The 23,392-nt window shown below is 45.0% G+C and overlaps 1 non-coding gene across 1 annotated transcript; it reads right to left on the reverse strand.

Moving 5' to 3' along the window:
* Positions 1–4,343: 4,343 nt before the first annotated feature.
* LOC112427924 (U4 spliceosomal RNA) lies at positions 4,344–4,484 on the reverse strand. Its single transcript, XR_003019708.2, has one exon. It is a non-coding gene; the product is annotated as a U4 spliceosomal RNA (small nuclear RNA).
* Positions 4,485–23,392: the final 18,908 nt, after the last annotated feature.

Consider the following 23,392-nt stretch of genomic DNA (forward strand, 5'->3'; position numbering starts at 1 on the left):
AGCCAGCTGAGAAAGGAAAAGGGACAGTTCTGAGCTCTGAGAGTCAGCTTCCTTGACTTGTTCTTTGAGCTAAACTCAAAGCTGTCAATTAAGACTCTTTTGCTACCAATCGGTGGAACAAATTGCCCCAGGAGGCCTGACTTTCCCCTTTCCTCACCCTGCAAACACCAGCAGCAGGTTGTCAACAGGGGACAATGAGTGATTCCTCTCCCAAATCTCCTTAGTCACCCTGTGTTGTGTTTTTCTTTTGCACCTGCTGTCTCCTTGTCTAAAATCCAGATGTAGTCACAAGGACAGGAAATTTGGGCAGGCCCTTGGCATGGCCCGGGCACAGCCAACTGCAGTCAGAGGAGACCCTGGCAGAGACCCCCACTTGCGGTCTCTGTGTTCACCATCCTCTCCCGGTGGCTGAGCGCCACCTGATGAGGGACGGTGTCTTTCCAGTGCCAGGGTTATCCTTAGGTTTATTAAAATATACTTCATACTTTGCTGATTTTTCTCTCTACTTAAAAATGTTTTCAGCCAGGTGCGGTGGTTCATGCCTGTAATCCCAGCACTTTGGGAGGCCGAGGCAGGCAGATCACAAGGTCAGGAGATAGAGACCATCCTGGCTAACACGGTGAAACCCCGTCTCTATTAAATATACAAAAAATTAGCTGGGTGTGGTGGCGGGCACCTGTAGTCCCAGCTACTCGGGAGGCTGAAGTGGGAGAATTGCATGAACCCAGGAGGCAGAGCTTGCAGTGAGCCGAGATGGTGCCACTGCACTCCAGCCTGGGGGACAGAGCGAGACTCCATCTCAAAAAAAAAAAAAAAAAAATTCTTAATTGGAATTTATAATTCAAGAAATAGAATATATTTGTCCTCCTTTTATTCTGAAAGAAAACTATTGATAAAGAGCTTACCTTCCTTCCAGATATTTCTATTGCTCTCGCCTCACCCGGTGATTCTACTGAAGATAAAAATCTCGTTACTGGAAGCAGATGTGCTCTGGGGCTGGAACTGCCTTGTTTTCTCCATTTCAGGGCATTGTGCGTTGCAGATAGACCCCAGGGGCTGCTCAGGGCTGGAGTGTATGTTTTTATCTTCCTTGGAGTGTTTCAGGAGGATTAAAAGACACCTGGTGCCCAGGAGGAACTGAGAGTGCGGAGGCGGCAGGGCAGGGACTTCAGGGACTGCCTCTGCCCCACGTGCTCCTGGCCCTGTTTCTTGACTGTTCTGACAATCAGTTCCTTCACCTGCTAAATGGGGCAATTCGAGTGCCTGCCTCACAGGTGATTTGGACTACATGTGTGCAGCACAAAGCCCAGGATCTGGCACCGTAAATCTCTTTGGAAATGTCAGCTACACTAGTTATTATACAACTTATTGACTGACCTCAAATGTGAACAAAACATAAAGTAGAGACAAAGAAACGCTAAGACCATGGCAGGGCACGGTGGATCATGGATCATGCTTGTAATTCCAGCATTTTGGGAGGCCAAGGTGGGTGGATCACTGGAGCTCAGGAGTTCAAGATCAGCCTGGCCAACATGGCAAAACCCCATCTCTACTAAAAATACAAAAATTAGCTGGATGTGGTGGCACACGCCTGTAACCCCAGCTATTTGGGAGACTGAGGCAGGAGAATTGTTTGAACCTGGGAGGCAGAGGTTGCAGTGAGCCCAGATAGCACCACTGCACTCCAGCCTGGGCAACAGAGTGAGACTCTATCTCAAAAAAGAAAAAAAAAGTCAAAGAAATGCTAAGCCCGTATGTAATGCTTCTTTGATCGCCTCGAAGCCTAAAAACAGCAACCATCACAGCGCGATGGGGCAGATGACCTCCCCAGGCTTCTGTGACCAAAGCCTCTCCACGGCCAAATGAGGCTTTCCCTCCCAGGGCTTCTGCGTCTGCCTGGTTATTGGCATCCCCCATCTCAGATAAGATCACTCAGCTGGATCATCTCCAAAGCCCGGCTGCTTCCCTGCAGTCTCCTGGCAGCAGCTTCTGCAGATGCAGAACCGCACCGTGTGACTCAAGAGGAATGCACTCACCTCCACAGTCAACCTTGAGTGAATGAGTGACAGCCAGAGTGGATGGATCCCCAAAGTCCATTATAGTTGGGAGGAAGGGTGGGAGGGAAGTGAGAGAGAAAAGACTACATATTGGGCACAGTGTATACTGCTCAGGTGATGGGTGCACTGAAACCTCAGAAATCACCACTGAAGAACTTATCCATGCAACCAAAAACCACCTGTATCCCCAAAATTAATGAAATTAAAAAAAGAGTAGATAGATCTTCTCGGCATCTTGGGACCCTCTGAATGTAAAGGCCGAACAAAGCTCTTCCTGGTGTTCTTAGCAGTATGTGTCAGGTTCCTATTGTAAAGCGATCTACACCATATAACTGAGAAAACAAAACAAAAGAGGCCAGAGGCAGACTGGGGACAGCCCCGGCAGCTGGTAGGGGAGTGCAGCAGAATGAGAAGGGAGCTTGGGGAGAAAAAAGAGGTGTGGGCAGGCCAGGAGGCCTCCCCAGAGCCGTCAGACCTTCCAACCCCCCACTGTGGGCCCAGCTTCCCTTGGGGCCCCATAGCTGCTGAGGGCCTGTTTCCTGTGCTGGAAGGACAACTGGTGATGGCCAACCTCAGGTGTTCCCAGGAGAATTCACTCTGTTTCATTCATCAGCTTCTCTCTGAGGCTGCAAAAATGGAAACATCCTGACCTGCCCAGCCTCTGTTCCCTGGCATCCTCGTTGCTAAGTTATTTCTTTGCACATTTGAAGAGTCCAGAGGAGCACAAAGCCACAGACCCCATTTCTCTTTCCTACCTGCTGCCTGCTGCAGGCTGGAGGCATCTGGGTGGGAGGGCACACTGGCAGCTCAGCAGGAAGGCAGGGCAAAGAGCCATGTGGGTGCTGGTGTTCTGTGACTCCTTCCAATCTCAAACATGTAGTTACCTTTCCCCATTTGCTCCCTCAGGTTCCAAGGGACCTGGAACCTTTCCAGGTACTGGGAACAAAAATGGCCAACAAAGTGGAAAAGCATTTCCTGCTCTCAGAGTTTCTATCCTGGTGAGAGAGACCGACAAAAAATACTCACTGTCAAATGGCGATGAGTGTTACAAGCAAAAAGGAAGCTGGGAAAGAGGTAAAACGTCTGGAAGGGTTTCAGGTTGCAGTTTTAAATAGTGAACAGGTGTCATTGGGCAGGGACTTGAAGGAGGGAAGGGGGTGAGCCTGCAGATATCAGGGCAGAGAGATGTCAACCTACAGTCACAGGAGACAGCAAGTGCAAAGGGCCTGAGGTAGGAGGGGGCCCAGCCTTTTCAGGAAAAAGCCAAGAAGGCCCAAGTGGCTGGAGCAGAAGGAGTGAGGACAGACGAGGAGAGGATGAGGTTCCAAAGGTGAACTGGAGATGAAATAATGCAGGGACTTGCAGGATTTTGGCTTTTACACTGGGTAAGATGGAAAGCCAGCCAACTGTTTTGAGTGTCGTCATCTAAATGATGTTTAAAAGAATCATACTAGCTGGTGTCCTGAGAATAGAACAGGAGGGGCAATAACAGAAGAACAGACAAGAGTTAGGTAGGAGGCTGGTGCCTGAGGATGCTGGCTTGGACCAAGGATGGTGCAGGGGAGGTAGTGAAAAGTGGGTTAGCAGATGTGACTTTAAGAAAGCTGAAAGGGAGAGGGAGAAACTATTTTTCTGGGATGGTGAAAACTACAGAAAGAGCAGGTTTGGGGAAAAAAACAACAACAGGCTTCAGTGTTGAGCAGACGCTGCCTAAATAAGTCTGGAATTTGGGGCAGGAACCAAGAATGGCCATTGTTTAATGGCAGTTAAAGCCATTGGCCATATAATTACTTGCTCCCAATTTAAAATGTGATTAGGGGCCTGGTGTGGTGACTCACGCCTGTAATCCCAGCACTTTGGGAAGCCGAAGTGGGAGGATCACTTGAGGCCAGGAGTTTGAGATCAGACTGGACAACTTAATGAGACCACGTTCTACAAAAAAAAAATAAATAAATAAAAAATAAAAATTAGGCGGGCGTGGAGGCACATGCCTGTAGTCCCAGCTATTCAGGAGGCTGAGGCAGGAGGACCACTTGAGTTCAAGAGTTCACAGCTGCAGTGAGCTCTGAGCGCACCACTGTACTCCAGCCTGGGCAACAGAGTGAGACCGTCTCTAAAAAACAAAAAATAAAATGGCAGAAAGAAAATACTGGAGTAAAAATTCATAGAACCTGAGATCTGGGGGAGAGCCTTCTCTTAGGGCTTTTTTTTTTTTTTTTTTTTTTACCCCGTTCTGTTTTAAAAAAACTGTTATCCATTTTTCTTTTTTATTCCAACAAAGTTCAGTCTCCATAGAGACTGTCAAAAATTGCCAATGCTGACTATATTTCAAGTTGTCATGGCAGGGTATTGGGAAAAGTTTTCAATTAACAATAATCGTGCCTCAGATAAACCTCATTGGCTCCAATACTGACACTGTGCAAAGCTTACCCATTTTTCTATGCTTATTTTCCTCACTATAGCTTTTTGGAAATTTCTCTTTTGCTCCATTAGGAATTGGAGAGAAGAGGATTCAATGACAATCACCCAGTATGATTGTGGGTGCTGCCTGCTGCGTTTCTATGCACAGATTCTACTCAGCCGGGATTTTTTGGTGGAAGTCTCAGAGGAAATAAGAAATTGAGGTTTCCTCGGGCTTATGTGAACCTCCCACATGCTGGTTTCAGATGACCTAGAAGTTCTTTTCTTGAATGAGGAACTTGGGTTTCTTTACTCAGGTAACTCCTGCATTATGCAGCTGGCTCGTGAGTGGGCCCTGGCAGCTGAAAGAAGGGAGGAACTTGTTGCTGGAGAAACCAGCAGCTGGACCAAAAGGCGTGGCTCAAGCCCTTGTCTAGCCATTTGCATGTAACATAACCTTGGACAGCTTATGCAATATCTTAGCTGTAATGACTGTGAAATATGGGTAACAGGTCCCCATTATTCATGGATTCTGTATTTATGAACTAATCTGCTTGCTAACATTTATTTGTGACCCCCAGGTCAGCACTCAGGATGCTTTCCCATCATTCACAGACTCATGCAGAGCAGTGAAACCATAGAGCACCCTGAGGCCTGGGGCCGATGTTCTGCCTCCTTCCCGCTCTCATAGTGTAAACAAAGGGATTTTTCACGGTATTCACTTAGTGCCACAAATTTTTATTTTATTTTTTTGATGACTTTTCTGTTTAAAACAGCACCTGGCTGGGAGCAGTGGCTCACACCTGTAATCCTAGCACTTTGGGAAGCCAAGGTGGGAAGATGACCTGAGGTCAGGAGTTTGGGACGAGCCAACATCGTGAAACCCTGTCTCTACTAAAAATACGAAAATTAGCTGAGCGTGGTGGTGTGTGCCTGTAATCCCAGCTACTTGGGAGGCTGAGGCAGGAGAATCACTTGAACCTGGGAGGTGGAGGTTGCAGTGAGCTGAGATTGCGCCACTGCACTCCAGCCTGGGCAACAAAGAGACTCCGTCTCAAACAAACACACAACCACCCGCCCCACCAAAAAAAAAAAAAAAAAAAAAAAAAAAAAAAAAACCAGCCCCCAGGCATAGCACTAAGACACCAGGTGTTCCTTGGCACAGGAAGGCCAGGATGTGCCTTATGGAGAAAACATACTTCTTAGATAAGCTTTGTCCAGGTGTGATTTACAGTGCTGCTGGCTGTGAGTTCAATGCTAATGAATCAAAATTGTATATTAAATAAAGTATGTTTAAACAGAAACACACATGAAACAAGGTTACATATTGATCAGTTAACAAAAATATTGTGGCCAGAGGCTCCCAGGAATGAACCTTGAAGCAAGAGTTCGGTGTGTGCTCATGCAGGGTTTGCAGGGACTTTCTAGGACATGACTACCATGAATAATGAGAATAGCTGCACTCATTCTACCCAACTCAAAAGATTGTTGTAAAGGTCAGTTGATGCAGGAAATGCAAAATTGTCTTTTAAACCAGAAGAACTGAGAGGAACCACACTTGCCTGGCAGTTTACAGCAAAAATACTTGGATGTGGCCGGGGGCGGTGGCTCACGCCTGTAATCCCAGCACTTTGCGAGGCCGAGGCGGGTGGATCACAAGGTCAGGAGATCAAGACCATCCTGGCTAACATGGTGAAACCCTATCTCTACTAAAAATAGAAAAAAATTAGCTGGGCCTGATGGCAGGTGCCTGTAATCCCAGCTACTCAGGAGGCTGAGGCAGGAAAATGGTGTGAACCTGGGAGGCAGTGCTTGCAATGAGCCGAGATCGCACTACTGCACTCCAGACTGGGTGACAGAGCCAGACTCCATCTCAAAAAAAAAAAAAAAAAATACTTGGACGTTCATTATCTCAGTTGATCTCCATCACACCCCTGTGGTACAGGATTTGTTGTTATAGCTGTTAAATGTTTCAAATATAAGAAAATCAGAGCCAAGAGAAGTGAAGGGACCCTTCCATGGTGGGTGGTGTGCATCTACTCTCTGTGGGGCTCTGTGCTGGATGCAATGCTGTGAGGAAAGCCACAATGAATGTGCTTGACTCTTGTGCTTCCTAAACACCTGAGCTTGGCTCTCACCTTTCTGGGCATCCACCTGCCAGGCTGATGATCCACCTGCCAGGAGGATGATATGGTTTGGCTGTGTCCTCACCCAAATCTCAAATTGTAGCTCCCATAATTCCCACATGTCATGGGAGGGACCCAGTGGGAGGTAATTGAATCATGGGGGCAGGTCTTTCCTGTGTGTTTTCGTGAGAGTGAATAAGTCTCATGAGATCTGACAGTTTTATAAAGAGGAGTTTCTCTGCACAAGCTCTCTCTCTCTTGCTTGCTGCCATGCAAGATGTGACTTTGCTCCTCATTCGCCTTCCGCCATGATTGTGAGGGCTCCGCAGCCATGTAGAACTGTGAGTCCATTCAACTTCTTTTCTTTGTAAATTACCCAGTCTCATGTATGTCCTTATTAGCAGCTTAAGAGTAGACTAATACAGAGGGTTTGAAATGGACAGCAGGAAAGCAAGGAGGAAGCTTTCTGCTGTGTGCCTCCTGACTTTACCTCTCTGGGTTTTGGCCATGGAGAAGATATTTTGGATAAGTTAAGGGCTACTTAAATCTTGCCCTCTGACTAATTTAGGGGCCTGGAGAGGCTGATATATAAGCCACTGCCACACCAGGCTAAGGGATGTCACAGATGAGTCAGTCAGAACCCCAGCAGTCAGATGCAGGCTCTCAGGAATCATTTTACCAGGATGCCTGAGGTCCTGATGTGGCCTGTGCAGGGCCCAAAAATAGCTGGGACTCTGGCTGAGGGCCCTGCCAGAGGAGGGTTCTATTTCTGGGCAGCATAAAGCCTGTGCCAAGGGACCACAAGCTAGGCTAAGTGGGAGTTTTGCCAGGCTTCTGGTGGGTCTACCACACTGAATAAGTGACAGTCTTCAGCCCTGAAGCCCAAGGGGCCAGAGTGGCCCAGGGTGAAAGGGAGAGGCAGGGGAGGAGGACACTGCTTGAGAGACCCAGCACTTTTATCAGAGACTGAACCCTGTCCTGGAGGGCCTGCCTCAGTGCCTCTCAAAGTTCCACGTGCATGAAGGCCACCCGGAGATCTTACAAAATGCAGATTTGGATTCAGTAAGTCTGCAGTGGGATCTGAGACTGGCCATCCCCCGGCTGAGGCTGGTGCCTTTGGGCTCAGGCCACACTTTGAATAGCAAGATTCTTTGTTATTGGATCAAATCACCCTTGAACTAGACTGGAATGTTAACAATTTCTTCTATTAGGTAGTGGTGGAGACTCAGGGGGAGAACAAGAGAGTCATAGACTCATAACAGAAATATATGTATATATATTTATCAGGGTTTTCCAGAGAAACAAAAACAATAAGATGAGGCTTATTATGACAATTGGCTCACACAATCGTGGAGGCTAAGAATTGCCGTGACATATGATCTGCAAATTGGAGACCCAGGAAGGTCAATGGAGTAATTCAGACTGAGTCCAAAGGCTTCAGTTAGGAAGAAGGCAGGAGAACACTGACGTCCCAGCTCAAGGGGAGAGAGTGAAAATGTGCCTTTCTCCGGCTTTTTTGTTCTATTCAGGTCCTCAATGGATTGGACATTGGTGAGGGCGGATCTTCTTCACTCAGTCCACTGATTCAAATGTTCATCTTCTTTGAAAACATCCTCACAGACACACCCAGAAATAAGGCTTTACCAGTTTTCTGGATATTCCTTAGCACAATCAAGTTGACAAAATTAACCAGTACAAATCCACCTCCACAAATGTCACCAGGAATCTGACACCCATATGTTCCTTAAAACATAATTAATCTCCAATAACAAGGTCATAATTTATCCCACTATGACACAGCTATCCTTCCTACAACTGAAACTCACTAATCCCTTCCCTGGAAGAAGAAGTAAAGTTCTTGTGTAAACTTTACTCTTTGGATATCCTGTAACTTCAATTATATGATGTAAAATTAATAATACTTCAATACTGATACAAAGTCAATACATCTTATGTTACATGATAAGGGAATAAGATGAAAGAAAATAAAGATATTTACTTCATATAGGTATATATATATACACACAAGCATATTGAAAACAAAATAAGGAGGAATACTCATAAAAATTACAGTCCTTCTTTCTGTAACTGGTCACATGGTCATAGCTGGTGTTTAGAACTACTTTCTTTTACTGCCCATTTTGTGTTCCCTAAGCCTTCAGCAAGTACTTCAACCGGTAATGATTCTTCAGACCTGGTAGAGTGACCCAAATATTCATTCATGAAGGATCTGGGCCATTTATAGCCCTGCCTGGATGGGGTTGCTGTAGTTTCCATTGACCTAATCACAGGTCATGGTAATACTAAGAGACACACTAAAGGACCTTTCGCATTCTAGACATACTGTTTCTTATGTCCATGTTAAAGTAGCAGTCCAATTTCCTCTTGGCAGTCCAGATCAATCACCCCAGTCAGCATCATTATTCCGCTCTTAGCCTGCTGACCCAGAGACACGAGGAGTCCAAAGTGGCCGAATGGCAGTCTTAATTTCCAGTTCAATGAGCTTGCGTCTGCTGGTGGAAGCATTTCTCCTTCTGGAACTAAGACCTCTAGTCAAGCAGCGAGCATAAAGCTTTGGGAACAAGAAGCAAACATCTTTGCTAGTGGGTCGCTAGGGTTAATGGTCAGTGGTGCCACTATCATTTCCACCCCTTCATTCCTGGACCTGTGAATCCTGGCTGTGGGAGAAATAGAACCATATGTTAGATGCTGATTCCATGCATATACAGCCATCAGGAGAACACTGCCCAGGCTCTGGAAGGTATTACCACCTACCTAGTGCTGTAACTGAGTTTTTTAAAAAAAATTATTGTTATTTTCTGTTCTTGTGATAGATTGCTAAGAATGATGGTTTCCAGCTGCATCCATGTCCCTACAAAGGACACAAACTCATCCTTTTTGATGGCTGCATAGTATTCCATGGTGTATATGTGCCACATTTTCTTAATCCAATCTGTCACTGATGGACATTTGGGTTGATTCCAAGTCTTTGCTATTGTGAATAGTGCTGCAATAAACATACGAGTGCATGTGTCTTTATAGCAGCATAATTTATAATCCTTTGGGTATATGTTCTCACTCATAGGTGGGAACTGAACAATGAGATCACTTGGACTCAGGAAGGGGAACATCACACACAGGGGCCTGTCATGGGGAGGGGGAAGGGGGGAGGGATTGCATTGGGAGTTATACCTGATGTAAATGACAAGTTGATGGGTGCAGCACACCAACAGGGCACAAGTATACATATGTAACAAACCTGCACGTTATGCACATGTACCCTACAACTTAAAGTATAATAATAATAAATAAATTAAAAAAAAATTATTGTTATTTCTTATCCAGTCATACCCCTGAACCAGAACAGGTTCAAAACACCTACCAGTAACTGAGTCTATAAAAGGCCATTCCAGTGTTCTATTAAGCCAGCTGCTTCAGGATCATGGGAAACATGGTCAGACAGTGAATTCTTGGACCATGGCCCTTTGTTCTATCTCTTTCGATGTGTGGTGAGTCCCTTGAAGAGAAGAAATGTTGTGTGGAATACCATGACAGTGGATAAAGCATTCTGAAAGTTCATGGATGGTAATTGTGGCAGAAGCATTATGCGCAGGGAAGGAAAATCCATATCTAGAGTAACTGTCAATTTCAGTAAGAACAAAATGCTGCCCTTCCATGATGAAAATGGTCCAATGTAACCAACGTGCCACCAGGCAGCTGGGTGATCAGCCCCAGAGAATGATGCCGTACTGGGAGCTTGATGTTGATCTCTACTGCTGGCAGACTGGGCACTCAGAGATAACCATAGCCAGGTTAGCCCTGGTGAGTGGAAGTCCATAATGCTGAATCCACACATAACCTTCATCCCTGCCACCATGGTCCCTTTGTTCACGAGCCCACTGGGTGATGATGGAGTGGCTGGGGAATGAGGCTGACTGGTATTCATAGAACGGGTATCTTATCCACCTGATTATGAAAGTCTTTGGTCGCCCTTTGGTGCTTTGGTGAGCATCTACATGAGACACAAATGTCTTCACATTTTTTTGCCCATTAAGACAGGTCGATCCACACACCTCTTCCAGATGTCTTGGTTACCAATTTTCCAGTCATGTACCTTCCAAATCCCTGACCATCCAGCCAAACCACGGGCTACAGCCCATGAATCAGTACATAATCACATGTCTGGCTATTTCTCCTTCCAACCAAAGTGCACAACCATATGCGCTGCCCAGAGTTCTGCCCATGGAGAAGTTTTCCTTCACTATTGTCCTTCAGCAGTGTTCCGGAAAGGGGCTGTCATGCTGCCATTACTGCCCGCTTTCAGGTGCTGCCTGCATATTGTGCAAAAGCGTCTGTAAACCAGGTCCAAGTCTCTTCCCTGTGATAGACTTACTTGTGTCTGTAGGGGCTGCTCAGGCCCTGGCATGTATATATGCCTTCCATCTGATGATGAAGTGCTGCTGTGCATGCCTAACTTTATGGCTTGTTGGGTCCAATATCACTCAGTTCATGATGGAGAGCCCAGATTGCCTGGTAACTTGGTGGCTCATGGTCAACTGCTCAGTTTTTATTAAGGCCCAGTAGCAGGCCAAGAGCTGTATCTCAAAAGGATGTTAGTTATCCATGGATGGCAGGGCCTTGCTCCAAAATCCTAAAGGCTTCCACATGATTCATTTATAGGGGCCTGCCAAAAACTCCAAACAGCATCCCTGTGTGCCATCGACACTTCAAGCATCGTTTTATCTGCTGGATCATATGGCACAAGTGGCAGAGCAGCTTGCATAGCAGCCTGGACCTGTTGTAGGGCCTTCTCTTGTTCTGGGCACCACTTAAAACCAGCAGCTTTTAGGGTCACTTGTTAATGGGTTGGAGTAACACACCCAAATGTGGAGTATGTTGGCTCTAAAATCCAAATTTGCCTACCAGGCATTGTGCCTTTTTCTTGGTTGTAGGGGGGGCCAGATACAACAACTTATCCTTCACCTTAGAGGGGATATGTCCCACACCACTGCACCCCTAGCAATTTCATTGAGAAAGAAGGCCCCCAGATTTTAGTCAGATTTATTTCCTACCCTCTGACATGCAAATGTCTTACCAGTAAGTCTAGAGTTGCTACTTCTCACTCACTAGGTTCAATCAGCATAATGTCATCATGTAATGGTGTGATATCTTGCTGAAGGGAAAGGTAATCAAGATTCCTGTGAACTAAATGATAAAATAGGGCTGGATATTTGATATGCCCCTGAAGTAGGAGAGTAAAGGTGCATTGCTGGCCTTGCCAGCTGAAAGCAAACTGATACTGGTGGGCCTTATGGACAGGGATGGAAGAAAGGGCATTTGCCAAATCAGTAGCTGCATACCATGTACCAGGGATATGTTAATTTGCTCAAGTCATAAAACCACCTCTGGTACAGCAGCTGCAATTGGAGCCACCATTTGTTCTTATGAAAACCTACTGTTATTCTAGAAGATCCATCTGTCTTCTACACAGGCCAGTTAGAGCAGTTAAATGGGGACATGGTGGGAATCATTACCTTTGCATCTTTCAAGTCATTGATGGTGGCAGTAATCTCTGCTCTTCCTCCAGGATTGTAGTATTGCTTTTGGTTCACCGTTTTCCTAGGTAAGGACAGTTCTAAAGGCTTCCATTTGCCGTTATTACCATAAAAGCCCTCATTCTGGCCATGCTCAGTGGCTCATGCCTGTAATTCTAACATTTTGGGAGGCTGAGGCAGGTGGATCACCTGAGGTCAGGAGTTCAAAACCGGCCTGGCCAACATGGTGAAACCCCATCTCTACTAAAAATACAAAACTTAGTTGGACATGGTGGCGGGTGCCTGTAATCCCAGCTGCTCGGGAGGCTGAAGCAGGAGAATCGCTTGAACCCCAGAGGCAGAGGTTGCAGTGAGCCGAGATCATGCTACTGTACTCCAGCCTGGGCAACAAGAACAAAACTCCGTCCAAAAAAAAAAAAAAAAAAGAAAGAAAAGAAAAAAGCCCTCATTCCACAGGTCAGGGAGCCAATGTGGTGATTCTGCCAGCTGCTGTCTGGTCCAGTGATGTATCTGGAAGTGGGGAAATAAACACAGGGTAAGTTCAGAGAACCACTGGCCCCGCTATGAGATGGACCTAAGCTAAGATTCCACTGATGCCCTGACTTCCATAAGCCCCTACTCTGAGTGGTGAAACCACAGTGACATTTTGGGTGTATACCAGTGTCCTTCCTCGAGGGGACATTGCCTTCCTTTCATTCAAGAGGTTCTGGGTCTGTAAGCTGGCTGAAATCTGGGAATTGACTGAGGGGTTATGATTCTTTTTATAATTCAAGTTAGACTTTTGTTCACTTGACCTGAAACTTTTCTGCCTATACAAATCAAGTCAGAATTTAGTAGGCATCCTATCTAATCCTAGGAGTGCCACAATTAGCCAGTGCCAATAGTGTGCTAGTGTGCGTGAGTCGATAGTGTGTGCAAGTCGATAGTGTGTGCAAGTCAATAGTGTGCCAGTTGATAGCATGCACGAGTCGATAGCATGTGCCAGTAGATAGTGTGCATGAGTTGATAGTGTAACAGTTGATAGCATGTGTGAGTCGATATGATAGTGTGCCAGTTGATAGGATGCACAAGTCAACTGTGTGCATGAGTCGATAGTGTGCGTGAGTCAATAGTGTGCGTGAGTTGATAGTGTGTATGAGTTGATAGTGTGTGTGAGTTGATAGTGGGCACGAGTTAATAGTGTATGCATTGATAGTGTGTGCGAGTTGATAGTGTGCACAAGTTTATAGTGTGTGAGTTGATAGTGTGAGTTGGTAGTGTGTGTGAGTTGATAGTGTGTGATTCATAGTGTGTGCAAGTTGATAGTGTGTGAGGTGATAGTGTGTGCAAGTTGATAGGGTGCGAGTTGATAGGGTGTGAGTTGATAGTGTGCACAAGTTGATAGTTGATAGTGTATGTGAGTTGATAGTGTGTTCCAGTTGATAGTGTGTGAGTTGATAGTGTGCATGAGTTGATAGTGTGCACGAGATGATAGTGTGTGAGTTGATAGTGTGTGCACTAGTTGATAGAGTGTGCATTGATAGTGTCTGCACGAGTCGACGGTGTGCGAGTTGACACTGTGTCAGTTGATAGTGTGTAAGTTGATAGTGTGTGCATGAGTTGCTAGTGCACAAGTTGACTATGTGAGTTGATAGTGTGCAAGTTGATAGTGTGCATGACTTGATAGTGTGCGTGAGTTGATAGTGTGCAAGTTGATAGTGTGTACGAGTTGCTAGTGGGTGCATGAGTTGATACTATGCACGAGTTGATAGTGTGTGTGCATTGTGTGTGCACAAGTTGATAGTGTGTGAGTTGATAGTGTGCAAGTTGATAGTGTGCATGAGTTGATATTGTGTGCATGAGTTGATATTGTGTGTGAGTTGATAGTGTGCATGAGTTGATAGTGTGCACCAGTTGATAGTGTGTGAGTTGATAGTGTGTGAGTTGATAGTGTGTGCAAGTTGATAAGTGTGTGTGAGTTGATAGTGTGTGCAAGTTGATAAGTGTGTGTGAGTTGATAGTGTGCGAGTTGACAGTGTGTACCAGTTGATAGTGTGTGCAAGTTGATAGTGTGAGTTGATAGTGTGATGAGTTGACAGTGCGTGTGCAAGGTGATAGAGTGCAAGTTGATAGGTGTGCAAGTTGATAAGTGTGTATGTGAGTTGATAGTGTGTGCAAGTTGATAAGTGTGTGTGAGTTGATAGTGTGCAAGTTGATAGTGTGCACGTTGATAGTGTGTGTGAGTTGATAGTGTGTACCAGTTGATAGTGTGTGCAAGTTGATAGTGTGAGTTGATAGTGTGATGAGCTGACAGTGCATGTGCGAGCTGCTAGAGTGCAAGTTGATAGCGTGTGCAAGTTGATAAGTGTGTGTGAGTTGATAGCATATGCAAGTTAAGTGTGTGTGAGTTGATACTGTGTGCAAGTTGATAAGTGTGTGTGAGTTGATAGTGTGCAAGTTGATAGTGTGTGAGTTGATAGTGTGCAAGTTGATAGTGTGTGAGTTGATTGTGTGAGTTGATAGTGTGTGTGAGTTGATAGTGTGTGAGTTGATAGTATGTACCAGTTGATAGTGCGTGCAAGTTGAAAGTGTGTGTGTAAGGAGCTGATAGCGTGTGCAAGCTGATTGTGAGAGTCGGTAGTGTGTAATGAGCTGACAGTGTGTGCGAGTTGTTAGTGTGTGCGAATTGATAGTGTGTGTGTGAGTTGGTGTGTGTGTGAGTTGATAGGGTGTGTGAATTGATAGTGTATGAGTTGGTGTGTGAGTTGATAGTGTGCGCGAGTTGGTAGTGTGCGAGTTGATGGTGTGTGTGTGTGAGTTGATAGGGTGTGCGAGTTGATGGTGTGTGTGTGAGTTGATAGTGTGCATGAGTCAGGCTACTCTGATTAAGGCTTTGCCTCCACTGCCTGTTGAGGTGGCCATGCCCACCTTGCCTTTTGTGATTGAGTGCTGCCATTTGGCTTCTGCCAACCCGATATCCAGTTACTCTCATTGCCTTGAGGTCTTCAAATTGTGTGGCTGTGTTCTCACTGTAAGTTCTGGTCTATAGAGAAGAGCAGTCCCAGCACTCTTCAGGGACACTCCAAGGACTGTCGTTACCGGTTTATTTTTCAAAGCATTTGCCACAGGTATGTCTTCTAGATCCTCCCAGTGGAGGTGAGCAGGTCTTTAATGGCAAATTCACTCTGACATTCCAATCTTCCTAAACCCTCAAATCCCTTCCCCTACCTGAAATCAAGGGAGATGGGGCATTTTCAGTTTGCTCGTGGTGGGCCATTTTGTGACCCACATTTCAGTCAATCAACCAAGCAAACTGTTAGAGCCCTTTCTCTCTCCCTGTGTGCAACACTGCACGCAGACCCTGCTTAGTGGACCCACATGAATACAGTTGGCCTGATCCAACTTTACGTTCCTTCCACGATTATCCCACACCCTTGATATCCCTCCCTGTACACACTCCCTGGGTTTCTGTCCATATAAATTGGAAACATAAAGTAGTTCTTTGGAGTGTAGTGCACTCCTCACAGGCCGCACTTCGACCCTCACCTTTAGTGACCTGCTGGAACTTGAGTCTGGTCATAAGTCTAGAAGAGAACAGGGGTGATGGGGGCGGGTTCTGAGGAGAATCAGCAGTGTCTTGCATGGCAACTGCCTCAGGGGAGGCCATTCATGTTTCCTCCAGCCGTGCAGGGTGAAACCCCTCACAGGGATACAGAAAGGCTGGTATCACTACTGGGTAGGGAGGCCACATCTCCGGGTTTGGGGACAGAGCCTTTCTGGGGCTTGCAGAGGCCACTTTTGGTGATGATTGGGAGGTCTCTTTCACTGGCAGAAAAGACTCATCAGAATTTAGGGGCTCAGTGTCCCCAGTTTCATCAGGGTCTTCCCACACATCCCTGTCCCAAAGGACAGGATTCTATTGTCTTAATCAATGTCCTCACTTTACCAGTCACAGTAATTTAGCCAGTCTCAGTCTATGGCCTTCTTGTATTTATTATGGTGAATTTTTTTTCTGTGTGTCTGGTTGTAAGGGGATTTTCACCTTGCAACCTTGCAAGCCAAAGGGGCACAGCACAGTCTCTGTCCTTGAGCTGCACCCACTTAACCAAAGTCCCGCCAGGCAGGCCTCTACTCCAGGTCTACTGACTGCCACGTTCATATTGTTTTCATTCTTCTTGGCGGCCAGGGATCCCACAGCCAAGGCCTGGGGGAGCACCTGGCTAGTCAGTCTGGAAAGACACAGCCCCAAAGAGAAGAACCTAGGAGAGAAATCAGAGGGGAAAGGTGTGATCACGTCAGGATTTGATGGCTACACTGGGGTCCCTCTTGGTGACCAAGACCTCAATTCTACAAGCATTTGCCAAGCACCTTTTAGGGCAGGTAGGTTCCATTCCTATAGTGCCATCAATCCATCAGGAATACAAGGATGAGAAGAGATAGTCCTGCCCCAGGGATTTCCTATCTGGCAGGGAAGGTAGGTGCACAAATAACCATACTTCTACGGTTCATGTTAATTTTCCTTTATGCAAACCTTCAGAATACAGTGTGGTTGTTTAGATAGAATCTAATAGGACCATGTAGGATCTATTGTCTAATAGGGAATTGTGTCATGGAAAAATGTATTACTTCAACATTTCATGGAAACTTTGCAGCAGCTTCAATTTGGTCCTGTTTGTACCTCTCACCCCACCTTGTGGTCATTTATCTGAGTTGCAAGGTCAGTTCTTGGGTGAATCCTCTTGGAAAATGAATTTGCAAATCTAAATGTATCTTGAAATGTTACTAAATGTCTCAGAGAATGACAGCCTCATTGTTGAATGGGACATCTTTCGTACTTTGGAACCCTGGAAACTTCTCAGTACATTTTTGTATGGCTGTTTTTTGAAACTGAAAAATATTACCTTTTGGCTTAGGTGGTTTTCATGAGTTGATTTCTAAAGAGGAAAGGATCTTTTAAATGTTTTTTCCAGCCATGTTTTGTTAGACTAAGCCAACCAGAGAGAGAGAGAGAGAAAGAGAAAGAGATAAAGAGAGGAAGAGAGCGAGGAAGGGTGAGGAGAGGAGCGGGCAAGAAAGAGAAAAATTAATAGAATACAAACAATAAAACAACAACAACAAACGCAAAACCAACTATTTTTGAAAGCACTAAATCTTAAATAGCACAAAAGTAAGATATTTTGTTCCAAATGTATGAAGGCATTCTATATGGCTATCCCATCTATTAAGTACTGTATATTCTCATGATCAAGATGTATTTATTAAGTAGCCTTTTTTCCTGGTACTAGGCATGGTGCAAAGGGAGTTAAGCAGATTGTTTTAATTCCAAAGGCTTAAAGTAGCAACACCATTATTAAAAGTCACTATTATTCCAGGAGGAAAAATAAAATAGGAAAAATTAGCAGTTTGTTTTCAGGTGTAAATAGTGACAACAAGAACTCAAATACCAGTGGGTGTCAAGAGGTCAGGAATGGGAACCTTCAGCTTTCAGCCATGATCTTCATCAATTGGTTTTCTCATTATATAAGGTTACATTTTGACATTTTCCACTCCAAAGCAACTTTAAGCCCTGTCTTCCAACCAACTGCTGCTCCTCTTTCCTATGGAAATTTTGGAGCCACCATCTCTAAACATCCTGCCTAACAGGACTTCTAGAAGTTAGCCAAAGGTCTCCTCAACCCCAGTTCAGTGATGTAATTTTGGTTTCTGAAGAGTGTTGACATTTATAGATCACCTGGTTGGAGGACTGAAGAAATTTCTAGCAAGTGGATACCACGTTGACAAGGTGCTCACAACTGGGTGAGTGAGCCAGTTAATTACTCTAGTGTGACTCACAAGCCTGCCAGTCATTAAACAAAGCAGGCCATTCATTGTGTTTAACTACGAGATCTGCCAGACTCAACTCAAAAGTTGGTTTCCTTTAGTTGCAAACTGTATGCAAATCAGATCTCTCATTCTCATGACCACAAGACTGCAGGCTAACGTGAGGTCAAAAAGTATTAAAAATATCTGGTGGAAATACCTGGTTCATATTTAAAATAAAGGTTTAGCAAAAAGAAAAGATGAAAATGATTTGAAAGGGACTAATTACAATAACCACAAATGAACCAAATAGTAAGTCAAAACTTTAGCAAAAAGTCCCTGAGTAGCTTTGTCCCTGAGTGGCTAAGATGGGAGGTTTAATGAGATGTAACGTGGAAGGTTATTTTAATGCCCAGGAGAAAACATATATCTCGTTGATAGATGATAGATATAAAATATAAATCAGATGGGTTCACAGAGAGAAGAACAGGGAGCTGAGGAGAAAGGAGGCAGTGGAGAACATTCATTCATTCAGCATTTATTTATTGAGTGCCTAAGTCTATTCATTTATTCAGCTCAGCATTCATTTGAGTGCAGGTACTCCGCTAGGCAAGAATGATACCAAAGTCAGAGAGTCTGTGTTTATGAAGCTTCAACCTAGATGGAGAGGCAAGCACATGAATAGTGTCAGCTAGGACCATGGCTACTAGGAGGGGTAGATGGGTCATATAATATTTTTAAAAGGAACAAATAGGCCCAGAAAGGCTCCTGAGAAAGTGACACTTGGGTTGAAAGGGGTTAATTCGTAGACAAGAGGAGAAGAGTCTTGCAGATGGTGGGAACAGCATGAGCAAAGGCTCATGAGAACAAAGTGACACGAGGAGCCTGGTGAGTATAAAGGCCTGTGGAAGAGCAGTGTGGCTGTGGTGCTGAGGGCCGTGTTGGGAGTGAATGGGTAACATGCTCTGTTCCCCTGCTCCTCTCAGAAAGGGAGTAGATCTGCTTAGAGGGATGTGATAAGGCAGAAAAGAACCGCAAGGCTCCCCGGGCTTTGGTTTTCAGGAAAAAAATGTTAGGGGGTGCCTAGTGTAGTGGCTCACGCCTGTAATCCCAGCACTTTGGGAGGCCGAGGTGGGCATATCGCTTGAGTCCAGGAGTTTGGGACCAGCCTGGCCAATATGGTGAAACCCTGTCTCCCAAAAAATACAAAAAAAAAAAAAAAAAAAAAAAAAGGCCAGGCATTGCAGCTCATGCCAGTAGTTCCAGCTACTCCATAGGCTCAGGTGGGAGGATCACATGAGCCCAGAAGCTGGAGGTTGCAGTGAGCCGAGATCATACCACTGCACTCCAGCCTGGGTGACAGAGTGAGACCTTGTCTCTAAAATAAAATAAAATAAAATAAAATAAAATAAAATAAAATAAAATAAAACAAGTGTTAGGGGCATGCAAGGGACTCCCAATTCAGGAAAAATGTTTAGAAGGTCTCCTTCCATCAAACTCAAAAGAGTTCCTTGGGGGCTGAGGAAGGAAGAGGAAGGTGAGGAAAGGGGCAGATGTGGGTGCTGAGGATCCCAGCGAGAGGGTTCCTGCTCTCCACTCTTCCTAGAGAACCCAGGGTGAGTAGGGGGCTGAGGTGGGAGTGAGGAAGGCCCACGGGAAGGTCAGGCAGCTGGGGCCTTGGGCAGCCTCACAGCATAGCTAAGGGACAGCAGAAAGAGCCATTGAGCCTGGCAGACCACGTGGTCCCATTGGGGCAAGATGAGGGACGTTTCAGCAGTGACCCAGGAGGACCCATGACAATCTGGGCCTCTGTCTTGACCCCTCCCCACACACACCATGGGAGACCCCTAGACTCTAGATCCAGTCCCAGGGAAGGCAGAATGGGCTGTTTGGAATTTGCAGATTAACTGGGATGTGGTTCCTGCAAATGCAACCACACTGAGATGATAGAGAGGAAAGGAGGTGGGGGAAGAGGGACCTTTTGTTTATGCACTTCTATAAGCATAGACTACCCCTGGAAAGACAGGCAAACATCATTGGCTGTGGTTGTCTTTGGGGAGGGGATACATGACAAGGGAGATAAACGTTGGCTCTTTGTCCTTTTGAGTTTTGTGACACACGTACCACTTACCTATTTTCAAAAACGTGATCAATGTTGGAAACCCAGGGCCGGGCGTGGTGGCTCAAGCCTGTAATCCTAGCACTTTGGGAGGCCGAGATGGGTGGATCACGAGGTCAGGAGATCGAGACCATCCTGGCTAACACGGTGAAACCCCGTCTCTACTAAAAATACAAAAAACTAGCTGGGCGAGGTGGCGGGCGCCTGTAGTCCCAGCTACTCGGGAGGCTGAGGCAGGAGAATGGCATAAACCCAGGAGGCGGAGCTTGCAGTGAGCTGAAATCCGGCCACTGCACTCCAGCCCGGGCGACACAGCGAGACTCCATCTCAAAAAAAAAAAAAAAAAAAAAAAAAAAAAAAGGAAAACCCTAACGCTAGATAGAGATGAATTTGTATATTTTTCGCGGGGTTTTCAATTTGCTTTAGCAGACAAGAAAACTTAAAATCTAGTGCTTTTACCAAGGGGCTCCAACTTGCCTCAGTCTGGGGACTGCAAGTACATATGACTTTAGGAAAAATTTGTGCCACCTGCCTTGTGTAATATATTATTGTGTCTTTGTACTTATGTAGATCAGTAAGCTATTTCCGATTCTTTCAGGAGAGCATGTGGGATGAAACTTAAATAAGAATAGGCCGCATTTGGTGACTCATGCCTGTAATCTCAGCATGGGAGGCCGAGATGGGCAGATCACTTGAGGTCAAGAGTTCAAGACCAGTCTGGCCAACATAGTGAAACCCCATCTTTACTAAAAATACAAAAAAATTAGCTCAGCCTGGTGGCACAGGCCTGTAATCTCAGCCCCTTGGGAGGCTGAGGCATGAGAATTGCTTGAACCCGGGAGGTGGAAGTTGCGGTGAGCCAAGATTGTGTCACTGCACTCAAGCCTAGGTGACAGAGTGAGACTCTGTCTCAAATAAAATAAAATAAAATAAAAGAATAGTACTTAAACTTATTTTTTAAAAGTTTAATAAGAAAAAGTTCCTGAGTCATTCCAGATAAGTAAATGCAGTTATATTCCCAGTAATAGCAAAGGATGTTGGGAGATTTTATTGGCTTGCATTTTACTCCTACTCCAGTTATGATGGTATTTTCTCATTCTATTTCCAACTCTGCTTTAAATTTTTAGAAAGAGGTAGAGGATTCTCATTTATATTTATTCTTTCTCATTTCTAAGTTGACACCTCTATATCAATGGTACAGATTGTATGTTTCATTTGCAACAATTATTTAATTATAGTTTTCAAATTTTTCAGTTAAAATAGAGTACAAGAAAGCAGACGTGAATAGAAAATGCAGACAAACATCTGTGGCATCTGGAGTAGAATTCCATGACGCCAGCCTTTAAGGAAGGTGTCAGAACTGTGCATCCATAATCTGGGAAGGACACATTTCTTGCTCTGCAGTTTGCAACAGCGATGTTGCAGTGACTCAACATACAGTTGCTGACTGATCAGTGGCATCTTCTGAAGAGATTAGTTGAATTGATTTCTTATTAATGGGGTCCCAGATGATTTTCCTTTTCTTTTCTTTTTTTAATACAATGAACCTTTATCTCAGATGTATCCTCCAGAGTTTAAATTTATTTGCAAGTGATCTGAAAAGTCCAAGGTGTGTAGCAACATAGATAGACTGGCTTGTGGCTAGGCATTGGGTGTGCTTTAATGCTGGTGTGCAGGAACAATCTTGTGGCTAGTGAATGAGCCTAGCTGGCTGCTAGCGTGTCCATTGCTACTGGAGTGATCTGTTCTCTATTTATTGCTTCATTTACAATAATCACCCATAATGGTCCAAAGAGATCACTTTGCCTTTTTTCCATTAGACTTACCATATTTTATGAAGAAAATCATACTCTATAAGTGGTACTTGCTATTTAGAATTCCTCAAAGGGTCAAGGATCCACTGGCAAGCCTTTGAATGAGACACAGAGGAGGGGACCTTATGTTCCTTTCTCTTATATATTAAGTATACTTATCTCTGAATGCCTCCCCATTCATATGTTGAATAAATGTAGCTGTATTTGGGCTGGGCATGGTGGCTCACACCTGTAATTCCAGCACTTGGGAGGCCAAGGAGGAAGGATTGCTAGAGATCAGGAATTCAAGACTAGCCTGGACAACTTAGTGAGACCTCGTTGGTTGGTTAACTAAGGTTAGTGAGACCTTAATTTTAAGAAAATATAAAAAACATTAGCCCAGCATGGTGGCTTGTGTCTGGAGTCCCAGCTACTTGGGAGACTGAAGTAGAAGGATTGCTTCGGTCCAGGAATTTGAGGTGGCAGTGAGCTATGATCATGCCTTTGCTTTTAATCCCATCAATTTCAACTTAATTCATTTAATATATTTTCTTTCCTGTTTTCCTTTCCCTTTCCCTTTCCCTTCCCTTCCCTTTCCTTCCCTTCCCTTTCTTTCTTTCAGAGGCAGGATCTCACTCTGTCACCCAGGCTAGAGTACAGTGGCATGATTATAGCTCACTGTAGCCTCAAACTCCTGGGTTCCAGTGGTCTTCCTGCCTCAGACTCCTAAGCAGCTAGGACTACAGGTAAGTGCCACCATGCTAAGTTTTTAAATTTTTTGTAGAGATGGGATCTTGCTATATTTCCCTGGCCTCAAGTGATCCTCCCACCCCAGCTCCCAAAGCACTGGCATTGTAGGCACGAGCCACCATGCCCTGCCCATTTTTCAACTATTCAAAGATTTCCACCCTGCTGATTCCCATGGCCTCTCTTTTCTTTTTCCTCTTAGGTTCACCCCATTAATGTTTTCTTCATTTGTCTTTCTTTAATTTGATAAGGCTTCTTGAACTATTGCTCAATTCTGCAGGATTATTCCTGCAGAACGTCACATGGAGTGACCATGTAGAAGGGGCCCTCTTAACCACAGTGCTTACCATGACCTGGATAATGGGCATAGCCATTGGATTAATATTCCTGTCATCGTAAAGCCAGTCCCATATGGCTTGCGCAGAGCAAAGCATATCAGCTGCTTATCTGGAGTGCTGTAATTGGTACTTATAAGGGGAATTGAGCAATCTCCCCTCTCAGTGTAAAGAAGCCTTACAGTGACTTTTATCCAGTACACCAGACTTGTTGTTACCTCAGTGATAACCTGTGTGTCTGGATCACATCCAACTCCGTCTGTGATTGTTCAGTAACGAACTGTGGGTTCTGCATGAACCCAAATATGTTCTTCCACTCTGCAGCACTTAAAACCAGAGTTACTGCTCCTAAATTAGTTACTCTCATAATCCATTTTAAAGTTTCCTCAGGAAGCTGATGACACTAATCTACAAAGTAGAACAATTTCTTCACATTATGCCCTGTGGTTTTCATAGTTACTTGGTTTTGTCCTTCTTTCACA

The sequence above is a fragment of the Macaca nemestrina genome, chromosome 5 (assembly GCF_043159975.1).
Source record: "Macaca nemestrina isolate mMacNem1 chromosome 5, mMacNem.hap1, whole genome shotgun sequence".
NCBI lineage: Eukaryota > Metazoa > Chordata > Mammalia > Primates > Cercopithecidae > Macaca > Macaca nemestrina.